The sequence below is a fragment of the Gigantopelta aegis genome, chromosome 10 (genome assembly GCF_016097555.1).
Source record: "Gigantopelta aegis isolate Gae_Host chromosome 10, Gae_host_genome, whole genome shotgun sequence".
Lineage (NCBI taxonomy): Eukaryota > Metazoa > Mollusca > Gastropoda > Neomphalida > Peltospiridae > Gigantopelta > Gigantopelta aegis.
This window is the reverse complement of record NC_054708.1, coordinates 50,496,527-50,509,960: the sequence shown is the minus strand read 5'-3', so window position 1 is coordinate 50,509,960 and position 13,434 is coordinate 50,496,527. Positions and strand designations below refer to the sequence as shown.

The window sequence follows — 13,434 nt, the reverse complement described above, 5'->3', positions numbered from 1 at the left end:
AAAAAGTGTCCGCGGTCCCTAACTGAATCATTTAAAAACAATTTCGGGTTATAGCGAAAACGGAACCGTGCCAAAACGGCCCCAGGCGAAAACGGAACCAAATTGGACAAAACGGAACCTGTGTTGGCTAAAACGGTACCAAAATCTGTGGACACAATGGAACCTGCGTTGGCTAAAACGGCACCAAAATCGATGGCTAAAACGGCACCAAAATCAAAACCTATTTATCTCGCATTCCCAATGAGAAAACAATATATGCTATTATAACATGATTGCTCATAGTTCATTTGTATGTGAATTAAATAAATGAAATTGTTTATATACATTAGTGTTGTTATTTTTGGGCTACATAGTAAGGGCCTCGATAAGCGACATCAAGCATCATCTTAGCACGTGCTCAAGCTAAAAATAACAGTTGTACTGAAGGCACTAATTTACTCTATTACCTTTTTAAACACAGCAACAACTAACAGATCTCATGAAGGAAGTCAGACGTAATAAAGTAAAATGATGTTTATTTATTTACAAAACAAGCAATCGATTGTTGTGTACTTAACCAAGCAAGCCCGGTATCAGGTCGTTTCGCCCTTATTCCCGATCGCCCCGTGTCGTTTCGCCCTCTATACAGGGTCGTTTCGCCCTCATGTTTGTGAATAAATTTGTTCACGTGACTCTAGTTGCAAATCAGATATAGATGATCAATTTGTAACCCTTTATAAACACCATTTATATGTATGTTATTATATGCAATATAACCCCTCCCCTCACAGTCACACCATCCCAGTTCCTACGGGCCTGATGTATTTTATATTAATAAGTACAAAGACTAGCCTACACAATGATATTGTCGATATATTAGTTATAAAGTGCTTTGGTGTGTGTGTGGGGGGGGGGGGGAGGGGGAGTGACCGCTTTTTTGCAAATTTGCAAAATTGGCCTCTGTAATATCCATTGACGTGTCATGTTTACATCTATACTGATGAAATATTAAAAGGTCCATTTGCTTCAGTTTAAATTTTAAAAATGCTTGTTGTATGCTATATATGGCATTGTTGTTGTCCTTGTTATTAAAATAATGTGTATTTTGTTATTAAAATGTTTTAAAATAATGCGTTTTGTGCTTTTTTAAACAGAGAGTCTGAAATATTATTACATTTTGTGTTTTTTTCTTCTAATTAGGTCCATTTGCTTCAGTTTACATTAAAAAAGTCATTAAAAAGATATGTTTAAAAAATTGTTGTATGGCATTTTTGTCATTAAAAAGATATGTTTAAAAAATTGTTGTATGGCATTTTTGTTAAAATAATGCCTATTTTGTTATTAAAATGTTTTAAAATAAAGCGTGTTTTGTGGGTTTTTTAAAAAGAATTTGTGAGAATATACTCGTTTTGGGTACTACAAACTAAGAGTTCCCCTTAGAAAATCACATACAGATGTAATCATTGAGCGAGTCTATTGTTTGTTTATTTAGCAGCTCGGAGAAACTGAGAGTACAAGAGAATCTTGCAGGGTATTATCTGCTTAATTAGCAGTTAAAAGAATCTGAAGGGATATTTACTCCTGGTACAATATAGCCTTGCAGGGGATTGTCTGCTTAATTAGCAGGTCATCCTTAGCATGAGTAGCCTATGTGATTACTTGAATTTGGGCCTCTTTGGGCCTTTTCTTGATCTCGAATAGAATCGGTATTAAACAAATATATCTTTGTAGTATAATGAGTAATTACTGTAAAAACAAGAAACTTATAAATACAATTTTATGTATGTATGTATTAATGTATGAATATCTATCTATGTATGTATGTATGTATGTATGTATTGATGTATGAATATCTATCTATGTAATGTACATGTATGTATGAATATCTATGTATTTATGTAATGTATTTATGTAATGTATTTATGTATGTATGTATGTATGTATGTATGTATGTATGTATGTATGTATGTATGTATGTATGTATGTATGTATGTAAGCTGATTAATTCATACTCTTTTTTTTATCATTTCAGGTGCCTGGCAGGCAATTCGAGATGTGTTCCCTGATGTTGAGGTCAAGGGATGCGTGTTTCATTGGTCCAAGGCCATTTGGCGAAAGGTTCAAGACCTAGGGCTGGTTACAACATACAAAAAGAGGCAGGCTATGTACAGCTACATCCGACAACTGATGGCTCTGCCTTTTTTACCAGCTGCCCATATCGTGGAGACTTTTGAGGAGCTGAAAGGACGGGCAAACACAGCACAACTGACAGAATTGACAACCTACATGGAGAGGCAGTGGGTGAGGAACTCGGTGTTTGATGTGCCATCCTGGTGTGTTTTCAGACACACCATCCGGACAAACAATGATGTAGAAGGTGAATATATTAATAGACATTCAAACGAAAAATAATTTTTTTTTAGTTACATGTTATTTATACAATTTGTTTTTAATTGTTGTAATGATTTTTTACTTCATTTATTTGTAGGATGGCACAACAGACTGAACAAAAAAGCTGTTCATGCTGGCCTAGGCTTTTATCAACTGGTGATGTTGCTCGTAAAGGAGGCAAGAGTTGTGGAACTGAACGTGAGTGCAGATGACCTGGAGAGAGACAGAAGTAGCCGATTTTCCCACGTTGAACTGGGACTTCACGAGGCCTGGGAGAAATATATGAATAAAGAAATGTCGACGTCCACATTCCTGAAGAGGTGTGTCGGTCTTTACGGACCACCAGATTAGAGAACAGGACAGAAGAGAAGACAGTGAATAAATATGTGAAGGATTTATTCAGATACATGATGCACTGGATTAAAAAAAGAAAATAAGTTTCAGTAGTACTAGTACTAGTAACACATTGTGGCGGTGAAACAAATATTTTAATATATAACACAAATGCTTAGGTGACACCAGAAATGTAAAATGTATGTATATATCAAATAAACAGATGTTTTTAATTCTATTATTTAAAATCTTGTTTTTAATGCAACAATACTTTTATATTGTCCTTATTAATTCATTTAAATGTGAGAGAGAGAGAGAGAGAGAGAGAGAGAGAGAGAGAGAGAGAGAGAGAGAGAGAGAGAGAGAGAGAGAGAGAGAGACATATACTGTACAAACATTTTTGTGAACAGTAAAAAAAAATTAAGAACACATTTGTTTCTTGTTTTATATTTTACACATTATATACATGTACTTAAAAATGGTTCACTGTGGCACTTTCAAAAGTTTTGTGAAACTGAACTATTCATAACAAAAACCCATTGTTTACAGACGACTGTTTGCAGTATACGGTAATCTTGAACTGACCATAACATATCGATGTCTGTTCTCGTTACAGCCAGTTTAGGGCAAAATACATGCAGTTTTCTGCTGTCTGCCATTTTTTTTTTTTTTATGGAATACTCTTCAAGAGGGGTGAAAAACTCTAAAACAGTTAATATAAAATCAATGATCTCTAGTGGTATCTTTAAACAATCAACTAATATTAATAATAATAAAATAATATGACGTCATCACATTTGCATTTATGTTATTACATTCAATGGTTGTTAGATTAAGTCATATATATCCTTTCACCCCTCTTGTAGAATATTCCATAACCATAAAAAGTCAAAATGGAAGCTGGCACAAAATCAGCGTAGTCGATACAGGTGACATGGTTATCATCTAGTATGTGGAATCTTTCTTTCCATGCCATTGTTTTTTTCAAGATTTCTGTCTGGACAAAATGTGGGTAAAATCTAACGAAAAATAAATTTATTGTAGTTGTCCACATATTGTTTCGGACCACCCCAATACATAGGGGCGAAACGACTCATATGGAGGACGAAACGACTCATTCTAAGGGCGAAATGACTCGGGGCGAACGGGAATAAGGGCGAAACGACTCGGGGGCGAAACGACCCGGATTCAGCAAGCCCGGCAAGGCTGTGCAGTGAACATCGTCATGATCGTGAGCTTTGATGTTTTGTCTGCGACACTCCGGCTAGATGGAATCGGTAATGGGGATTAATAGTTAGCAATACAGGTGTAATTCTAGTAACTTAAATGCTTGATAATCAACAGTCTACAGTAATAACAACTCAAAAGATTTGGTAAGTGTTAATTCCTATCGTAGCACAATCCACGGTTTCGCATACATGTTGAATAATACGATTTTGACCGGCTTTATTCGGCAATAAACCTAAGTCATGATTTTTCATTTTTCTCTCTCTCTCTCTCTCTCTATTATGTGTGGTTCCGTTTTAGCCAATACAGTGAGGTGCCGTTATAGCCACAATCGGTTCCGTTTTCGCCAACGAAAATGGTTCCGTTTTGGTAGTGGTTCCGTTTTAGCCTGATCCCAGTACAACAATGGTGTACTTATCACTATCAGGTGACATTTATCGGTTTGGCATTCCTTCAAAACTGTGTTGGAATGACCAATATACACCTCGGCATGAACATACGGGTTCTGTTTTTGTCTTAGAGTTATTTTCGGGCTCCGGACAGTAAATAGGCTGACCCGAAATTTGGAATCCCACACGTTGTTCAACTAGCCCAGGAAACTCATGATTGATTTGTTATGTTAACTAAAACTATGTATTATTTTTTATTTATTTTTTAAAAAGCTATAAAATAAAAATAAAAACATGTTAAAAACAAGCATTACCCAAGAACAGATACTCTTCTCCCATCAATTTTAACTCGAACCAAAATGGCCGACTGATAACGAGAAACTGACCCGAGTTCAGCCAGTCTTCACAGTTGTAAACTGTTCATTAAACAAGTGTATACGCTTCACGTTAAATTAAATAACCATATCGGGGACCAGTCAAATAGTTCGCGAACGTTAGCGTCACTCGATGTCACTAAAAACGGAGTGGGTCGTGCTAAACACCAAAATGTAGAAAAATATGCACACACGGACTATAATATCAGGTGCACATTCATCTTTCAATTTTAAAGAACAAAGCTGTTTTGTTTTAATTTTTACCTTACATAATACGTAATAATGTTTGGATCCGTTTCAGTGGTGTAGGAAGGTGCCAAGGGGGGGGGGGGGGGGGGGGACACACATATACACATATTTACATACCTTTACGCTATTATAAAAGCAATTATAAAGCTAAATATCTGAAAAGTGGGGGCACATGTCCCCTTGCCTCCACCCCTGCTTCCTACGCCAGTGCGTTTAACAATTATGTAACGCAAAATTTGGCATTTGTGTTTTATCCTCCACCCTCTTAATTGTAACATAGCTACAAATTAATAAAATCCTGAACAGTAGTAATAATCCTGTATAGTAGCCTAGTAGGGTCATTATCAGATAAAGTCCCATTTTGATGTCGCCAGCCTTTAGGAGTTAATTTTTTCAATAATACTCACAAGATTCTCATGTTTTGTAACTAAATAGTAACTTACAATATTAAGTCATTATTCTCCCCAAGATATTGTTTCTCAAGTTCGCTGGTTATGAACCTTTTTTTTATGCTAATGCTATCAGGTGTCAGCAAAACCTGCATGTTGCCAGTGTAGGGGAAGCGATATGTTGTCAAGGCTATCATCAATATGAGTGAATAGTTAACAAATAAATAAGTTTTTGATATTATTAAAAGGTTTTTTTCATATTACAGCATGTAAACATGAATTTCATTTACCAAAAAATATTTTGGTGGCAAATGTTACTCTGTCGCCAAGTTTCATGTCAGTATCGTAACGCGACGTTAACTGAAGTAACATAAATAACCTATGTTGATATAAAGGTATAGTAAACTCAAACATGAGCCTTAATAATGTGTCGGAAAGATGCATACCCGGACCACCAACACATGTCTAAAACAAAAATCTGTATATATCATATATTTATGTATTAGGAGCATCTAATTAATTTGCTTAACTATTTTACAAACCATGTATATCAGTTTGTATATGTGCCCAGGCAGGCTATATATGTTTATGTATGGTATGTAGGCCTATGTATATGTGCCCATGCAGGCTATGTGTTTATGTATGGTATGTAGGCCTATGTAGGCCTATATGTGCCCATGCAGGCTATGTGTTTATGTATGGTATGTAGGCCTATGTGTATGTGCCCATGCAGGCTATGTGTTTATGTATGGTATGTAGGCCTATGTATATGTGCCCATGCAGGCTATGTGTTTATGTATGGTATGTAGGCCTATGTATATGTGCCCATGCAGGCTATGTGTTTATGTATGGTATGTAGGCCTATGTATATGTGCCCATGCAGGCTATGTGTTTATGTATGGTATGTAGGCCTATGTATATGTGCCCATGCAGGCTATATGTGTTTATGTATGGTATGTAGGCCTATGTATATGTGCCCATGCAGGCTATATGTGTTTATGTATTGTATGTAGGCCTATGTATATATGCCCATGCAGGCTATATGTGTTTATGTATGGTATGTAGGCCTATGTATATGTGCCAATGCAGGCTATATGTGTTTATGTATGGTATGTAGGTCTATGTATATGTGCCCATGCAGGCTATATGTGTTTATGTATGGTATGTAGGCCTATGTATATGTGCCCATGCAGGCTATGTGTTTATGTATGGTATGTAGGCCTATGTATATGTGCCCATGCAGGCTATGTGTTTATGTATGGTATGTAGGCCTATTAATATGTACCCATGCAGGCTATATGTGTTTATGTATGGTATGTAGGCCTATGTATATGTGCCCATGCAGGCTATGTGTTTATGTATGGGGTATGTATGTATGTTTAATTGTATGTATATATGTGTTTACATGTATTTTTGTGCATATTTGTAGATATACTTTCCTGTATCTATCTTTATTATTGTTTATCTGTGTATCATAACTATCCTAATGATTTGTGCTTATCTGTTGAACACTAAACATGTATATTTGTTATTAGTGATTATTGTTATGCTCCTAAATAGTTCAGTATTACTTGTTGTCCAATTGCAGGACTTATTTGTATATGCCAGATATTTGAATAATATGTGTTTGCCTATTCTACTGCATGCCTAACATCCAAATAATTTGAGTTAGCCTGTTATACAATATGTATATATGCTTCTTTTGTTTGTATGTATGTATGTATTGATGTATGTATGTATGTATGTATGTATGTATGTATGTATGTATGTATTGATGTATTGATGTATGTACGAATATCTATATATTGTATGTATGTCGAGGTTGACTGTTACATAGATATTAACGCACTGGCGCAGGGGATAATTAAATCCTTTCTGGCTCACAAATTGTCACATGCCGTTGCTGGGACTCGAACCTGTGGCACCGAATCGCCCGTAAATGTGTAGACTAACCTCAATGCGCTCTAAGCTACTGAGGTATCCATAAAAAGGATGCTCTTTAACTCTACCACATGCATGGGGTCTACAATCTACGCGGTCGATCCCGCTTACGTGCATGAAACAGTGGGCAGACCTGGCACTGGCTAGTATGTATTGATGTATGAATATCTATATATTGTATGTATGTCGAGGTTGACTATTACATACATAGATATTAACGCACTGGCGCAGGGGATAATTAAATCCTTTCTGGCCTCATAAATTGTCGCATGTATGTATGTATGTATGTATGTATGTATGAGACAACTTGCTTATCTAATCTTCTGAACCATAGTACCACATGCTACTGTCCATTGCATCAATATACTGATTATTTCCATTTCTTATTCTAAATTCATATTAACAACAATAATTAATTTTCCTTCACCGATATATACCATGCTGTACATATTATCCTATACTATTTTTCTTTTTATTGCTTTTTCTATATAATTTCCTATTGTTTGAAGCCCTCCTTTCATTTCCAAAATTGTATTAAACCAAAATTCAAGTTAGTGCTCACAGGGTCCTACAACTACACTGGAAAAATATATAAAATAATATTACAAAATGAGTTCCCTCCATAATTATCCTGTTGTCGTGCAGGATTCCCTGGTGAACGGCAAGTCATCTCGATTCTTTAATCTCTTATTCTTATTAGCTGTACTGCCATTACCTCTCCTTACCTTCTGGGATATTCATCCCAACCCTGGTCCAGATACCTCTAAATATGGTAGACGTAATATTAAAATAGCTAACATCAATGTCAACTCAGTAAGGAATAAGATAGACCTAATAAATACTGAACTTGGTGATTGTGATATTATATGCGTAACAGAAACCCGATTAAGTAATAATGTGAATAGTTCTGATATAGCAATTGATAACTTTCTAAATCCTGCACCATTCCGTAGAGACAGACAAACTGATAATGGGGGAGGAATGTTAATATACACATTGTATTCGAAATAACTCAATTGCCAAACGTTTTAATGAACCTGACTTTATGGACCTTGAAGTAATATGTGTAGAAATCAATACTGGTACCAATAAGTTTCTCATTGTATGCATATATAGAATAATGCCAGAATATCATACTGGGACAAAACTGATTAATTAATCGATAAATGTACAAATACGTTTTCTAACATTATCATTGTAGGTGACTTTAACGAAGATCTCTTAAAAATACATCGCAATCACCCTGAATAATCTGAAAAATATTATACATGGACCTACAAGAATCACCCCTACTACATCAATGCTATTAGACCCAATTTTTATTAATAACATTGATCTTGTTAGGAATAGTATCGTGCTGCCAAACTTGTGTAGTGATCATTGTCCATCAATTATTGAAATACACTTCAGTTCACTACGTGAAAAGTTCTACACAAAAACAATATTACATTATGAAAATGCTAATTATAATTTAATTAGAACCCATTTATTACAGAAACTTGATAACATATTTTAAGTTTAGCTTTTTTATGACATCGGTTGCGTTTTCTAATGGCTTGCCTGATATCTTTATTTACCCAGGGTTTATCATTGGGACGTACACGAATAATCTTCTGTGGAATATATTTATTGATTGTGTGATTTAGTATGTTATTGATAATTTCGCTACATACATTAATTATATCATCGTGCCAAGGTTGTAACATATTTCCTCATACAAAATGGTATCCAGCGTATGAATCGGCCAGCCTCGTCACCAGATGTGTCACCTATTAAGGTAGTACTAAGCCAAATAACTTCCGGCTGGGTCAAAGTTCGAGATGCATCCAACTTTTGATAGAGAAGTGAGTGTGTTGCTTGTAAAAACAAATAGTTTCATCTGGGCAAAAAATGTATGCAGTTTTATTTCACCTAGTACCACTGTGTGAAATAGCATTGTGCTTGAAACATGTATAGGGTACCTGTAAAAAAAAAAAGTACTCGAATTTTGTGCGGAACTAGGGTAGTCATAGACGCTACCCGTTATCTCAGAAATGAGCAGCTTGACCCAAATTTTTTTCCTGAATCACTTTAAGGGTGAGGGGTGGTAGTATTTATGTCCGTGGCGTTTATGTCGACTGATACACTGCAGGTAGGAGTTTTGGCCACATATATTACTATTGTCGTCTATGGGATTTGATTTGGTAGTATACACCCTTAAACATGTCTGGGACGAGTTAGGCACAGGATTGAGAGACAATCTTAGGAAGCAGAGGTTCCAAAATTGGAACAATTCCACTAGGCAGAGTGGTAGGCTACACTATTGGTGTTCGTTATTAAACCCAACACCTATTATTGTTTGTTTTTTAAACCCAGGCTACTCACAATTCGTCTAACGTTTTCCCCACCTGTCTCCAGTGCTGATTTGTATGCAGAATTGATCAGTGAATTTTGTACTATGGTAATATTTAAACACACAAAGTGTCAGTTGGCAGGTTTCGAACCAACTGCACCAATTCGAATGACATTTGATAGTCCAGCGTCCTATTCACTCGGGCGAGACGTAGCCCAGTGGTAAAGCTCACGTTTGATGCGCCGTCGGTTTGGGATCGATCCCCGTCGGTGGGCCCATTGGGCTATTTGTCGCTCCAGCCAGTGCACCACGACTGGTACATCAAAGGCCGCGGTATGTGCTATCCTGCCTATGGGATAATGCATATAAAATATCCCTTGCTGCTAATCGAAAAGAGTAGCCTATGAAGTGGCGACAGCGGATTTCCTCCCTCAATATCTGTGGTCCTTAACCATATGTCCGACGTCATATAACCGTAAATAAAATGTGATGAGTGCGTCATTAAATAAAACATTTCCTTTCCTATCCACTCTGCCAACGTGACTTCTTAAAAAATACAAGAACCGGTAGTTAAGACCGTGTACTGTTTAATATTACTAGCGTAACAATTTTGTATGTATATACAGCAATTTTATAACTTGAAACGGAGCCAATGGCGTACTCGGGGACTAATAGTCCATCAGCAGAAACGTCGACCCAGTAAATATAATATTTAAAAGCACAAACAATGTTTCTGCCAGAGGATATTACGGGTAAAATTACGTACTCTAAAATCTAGGAAATTAATGGATACATTTTGATAATTAAAAAAAAAGATAATAGTAAGAAAAGTGCTGATTAAAATTTATCAAAGTATACGAAATGCAGTGTCCATTTTGGAAAGAGTTTAAATTTAGTATCTGTTTTGTTGTTATTACGTACCCTCAAATTATTTTCTGGCACAAAGCCAAAGTGTCAATTAGCAGGTTTTGAACCTTGCACAGACATTAATTTTAGTTTAGAATTAACATGCTTTATGTAATGTTATGATCGATAGTATCAGTAAAAATGTGATATCGCATATCAAAATAGTAGCACAACAATTCTTATTTACGTTCCAAAATGTAAATATCGTGAAAATAAATTAAACATTGTTTTGCATGAATTGTTTAATTAAATTTAGTGGCTAAACTATTTTATTCACTTCAGTTATAAGTTATATATTAATAAATATAAATGTAATGAATATTAGAACCGATTTTGTGAAATATTGTTATAATAATGATTTCATCGCAAGTGAATTTAACGCTTTGCCATTTTCCATACTGATCAGCATACAAAACTGACTACAAAACGTGTGAAAAAATATTTTCAAGCCCTAAATGGTACATCGTTACAATAACAAACCATTTATATCATTGATCTCTTCGCTATAGCTCATAAAATAAATATAACTTTAAATAATGCTAATAATAAGTTAACCGGTGATTGTCGCTATACATAATCGCAACTTCCACAAACTATAAGTAGTATCAGGGCCTGTATGGTGCCATGACCTACTTTCCGTGACCTTGACCTTGATGACGTCACGTGACCTCGTCCTGTATAGCCCCATGACCTACTTTCCGTGGCCCTGACCTACTTAGACTGGCCTACTGTGCAGTGTACAACGTCCTACTGACCCCGGCCCCTGACCTACTTAGACCGGCCCCTGACCTACTTAGACTAACACGAAAGAGTATAAAAAGGCTAGATACGGTTTCATTATCATTCGCTCGCCGAAAACGATCAGATCTACGTTCAATCCAGAGATGGCCTGTTCCACAAGTGATGAAGCGAGATGTCGTCTAGAACTTGGAACTAACGTCTACGTGGTGGCCAAGTTATGGAAAGGGGACACTGCTATTCACATAAGGAAATTTGACAGTGACAAGGGGAAAACTTTCCCCACCAAGCGAGGTATTGTCCTTAGTCTTAAACAGTGGATCGAACTGTGTGGATGTAAAAGCCAAATTGACGAAACGATTTCAGCATTAAACCAGGGGAAAGACGAAACATTGTTCAGACACCTTGGTGTCAACGTCCATGTCAGTGTCGACAAGAACTTTGCTGGGGTGGACCTGCGTCAGTGGTGGTGGTGTGAAGAAACTAAATCCGTGAAACCTTCGAAGAAGGGAATATTCCTTTCTCTACAACAATGGGAGAAACTGAAAGGCTGTTTCAGTCATGTGTGACTTTGTACCAGAGCTGAACTCGATTGTGCCCTGCGCCATGCAAGACGACCATCAAAACCAGATGGGATTTCTTCAGTGTAACTTCTGCAACCCTAACGAGTGTCACCAGTGGTGAACGAGTTTTGTTTTGGACGAAGGTATAAAAGAATGGATTTATGGTTTACACTTCATTTGCTTTGTGACTGTGCTAGAGAACAGACGTGTTTTATGATTCTTACATTCTTGTGGCTTGTTACACTCTATCTGGAACGAAGAAGATGGCATCGGGATATTCGAGCAGTCTTAGTAGCAGCAGTAGCGACGAGGACGACATCTTGGTCTGCAAATGTTCAGAAAGACATACAGTCAAAAGAGTGGCTACCAAACAAGATGAGAAGAAGAGTACTCATTTCATGGATCAAACAGATGTTGCCTGTGACAATATGGATGAAGATGGTGAAATCAAAGAAGCCACAGATCAAACAGATGCCGCCCGTGGCACAGACGCTGCCTGGGATGAAGAAGACTGCTGTTCGAGACGTTACCTGTTCTGTCATCATCCCGAAATGAGACATTTCTATGCCCGGATGCAGACATTTGGGTGGTGGCCCATACAGTTACGCCAGAAACCGAGGGAGCTCTCCAAGGCCGGTTTCTTCTACACAGGAGATCACGATGCCGTCGTCTGTTACTGTTGCGGACTACGTGCCTACCGATGGCAGAAAACAGACGACCCAGTGATGGAACATTACAGACTGTCCCCGAGATGCCCCCATGTGAACAATGTGTTCAGGCATTATCAGTTTTAAACACGCGTGAGACAAATGTTTTTGTCACTATGTTTTGTCATATATTTTATGCACTACATTTTTGTTGTTTAGTAATAAAATTGTGTGTTGTATCCTTTTGTTATTTATAAATAGCATGACTTTGTGGCACGTATGTTAGTTGAGAACCATGTCTCGGTGGGAAAGGTACCTAGAGTCTATTTACTACGATGCAAAGCACCCTGGGAGTTATGCAGGTCCTAGTAAACTGTATCAAGCTGTTAAAGCAGAGGGTAAATTTAACATTCCTCTGACACGTATTAAATCATGGTTGAAAGGTCAAGAGACCTATACCATGACACATCAAGTGAGGCGAAAGTTTCCACGTAATACCTATGTTGTGGAAGGGTTAGACAGTCACTGGCAATCCGATCTAATGGATATGGTCAGTTTGGCTAAATACAATGAAGGGGTGAGATACCTCATGGTGATCATTGACCTGTTCTCCAGGTACTTGTGGGTGCTACCACTCAAGTCGAAAACGGGGAACGACGTGGTAGAGACTTTGACAGAATTCTGGAAATCAGAGTCCAGAAAACCCAAGCTGTTTCAGTCCGATTCAGGGTCAGAATACAAGAACCATAAGGTCAAAGCATTGTTGAAGTCGCATGGCATAACGCAGCTGTTTGCTCTCAATGAAACCAAAGCAAGTTATGCCGAACGGGTCATTAAGACCATCAAAATGCGTCTCTATCGCTACATGTTAAAACACTTTACTTACAAGTACATGGATGTTCTAGAGAAAGTCGTCTATAGCTATAACCACACCAAGCATCGAATGTTAGGTCAAACACCAGTCAGTGTCAACCAA

General features: G+C 37.1%; 1 protein-coding gene across 1 annotated transcript in view; it reads right to left on the bottom strand.

The window, feature by feature from the left end:
• The window catches only part of LOC121384560 (glutamic acid-rich protein-like), a 39,198-nt gene extending 34,488 nt beyond the window's left edge, over positions 1-4,710 (bottom strand). The window contains exon 1 of the mRNA XM_041515013.1: positions 4,634-4,710. The gene's annotated coding sequence lies outside the window, so the exon portion shown is untranslated. The remainder of the gene's footprint in view (positions 1-4,633) is intronic.
• Positions 4,711-13,434: the final 8,724 nt, after the last annotated feature.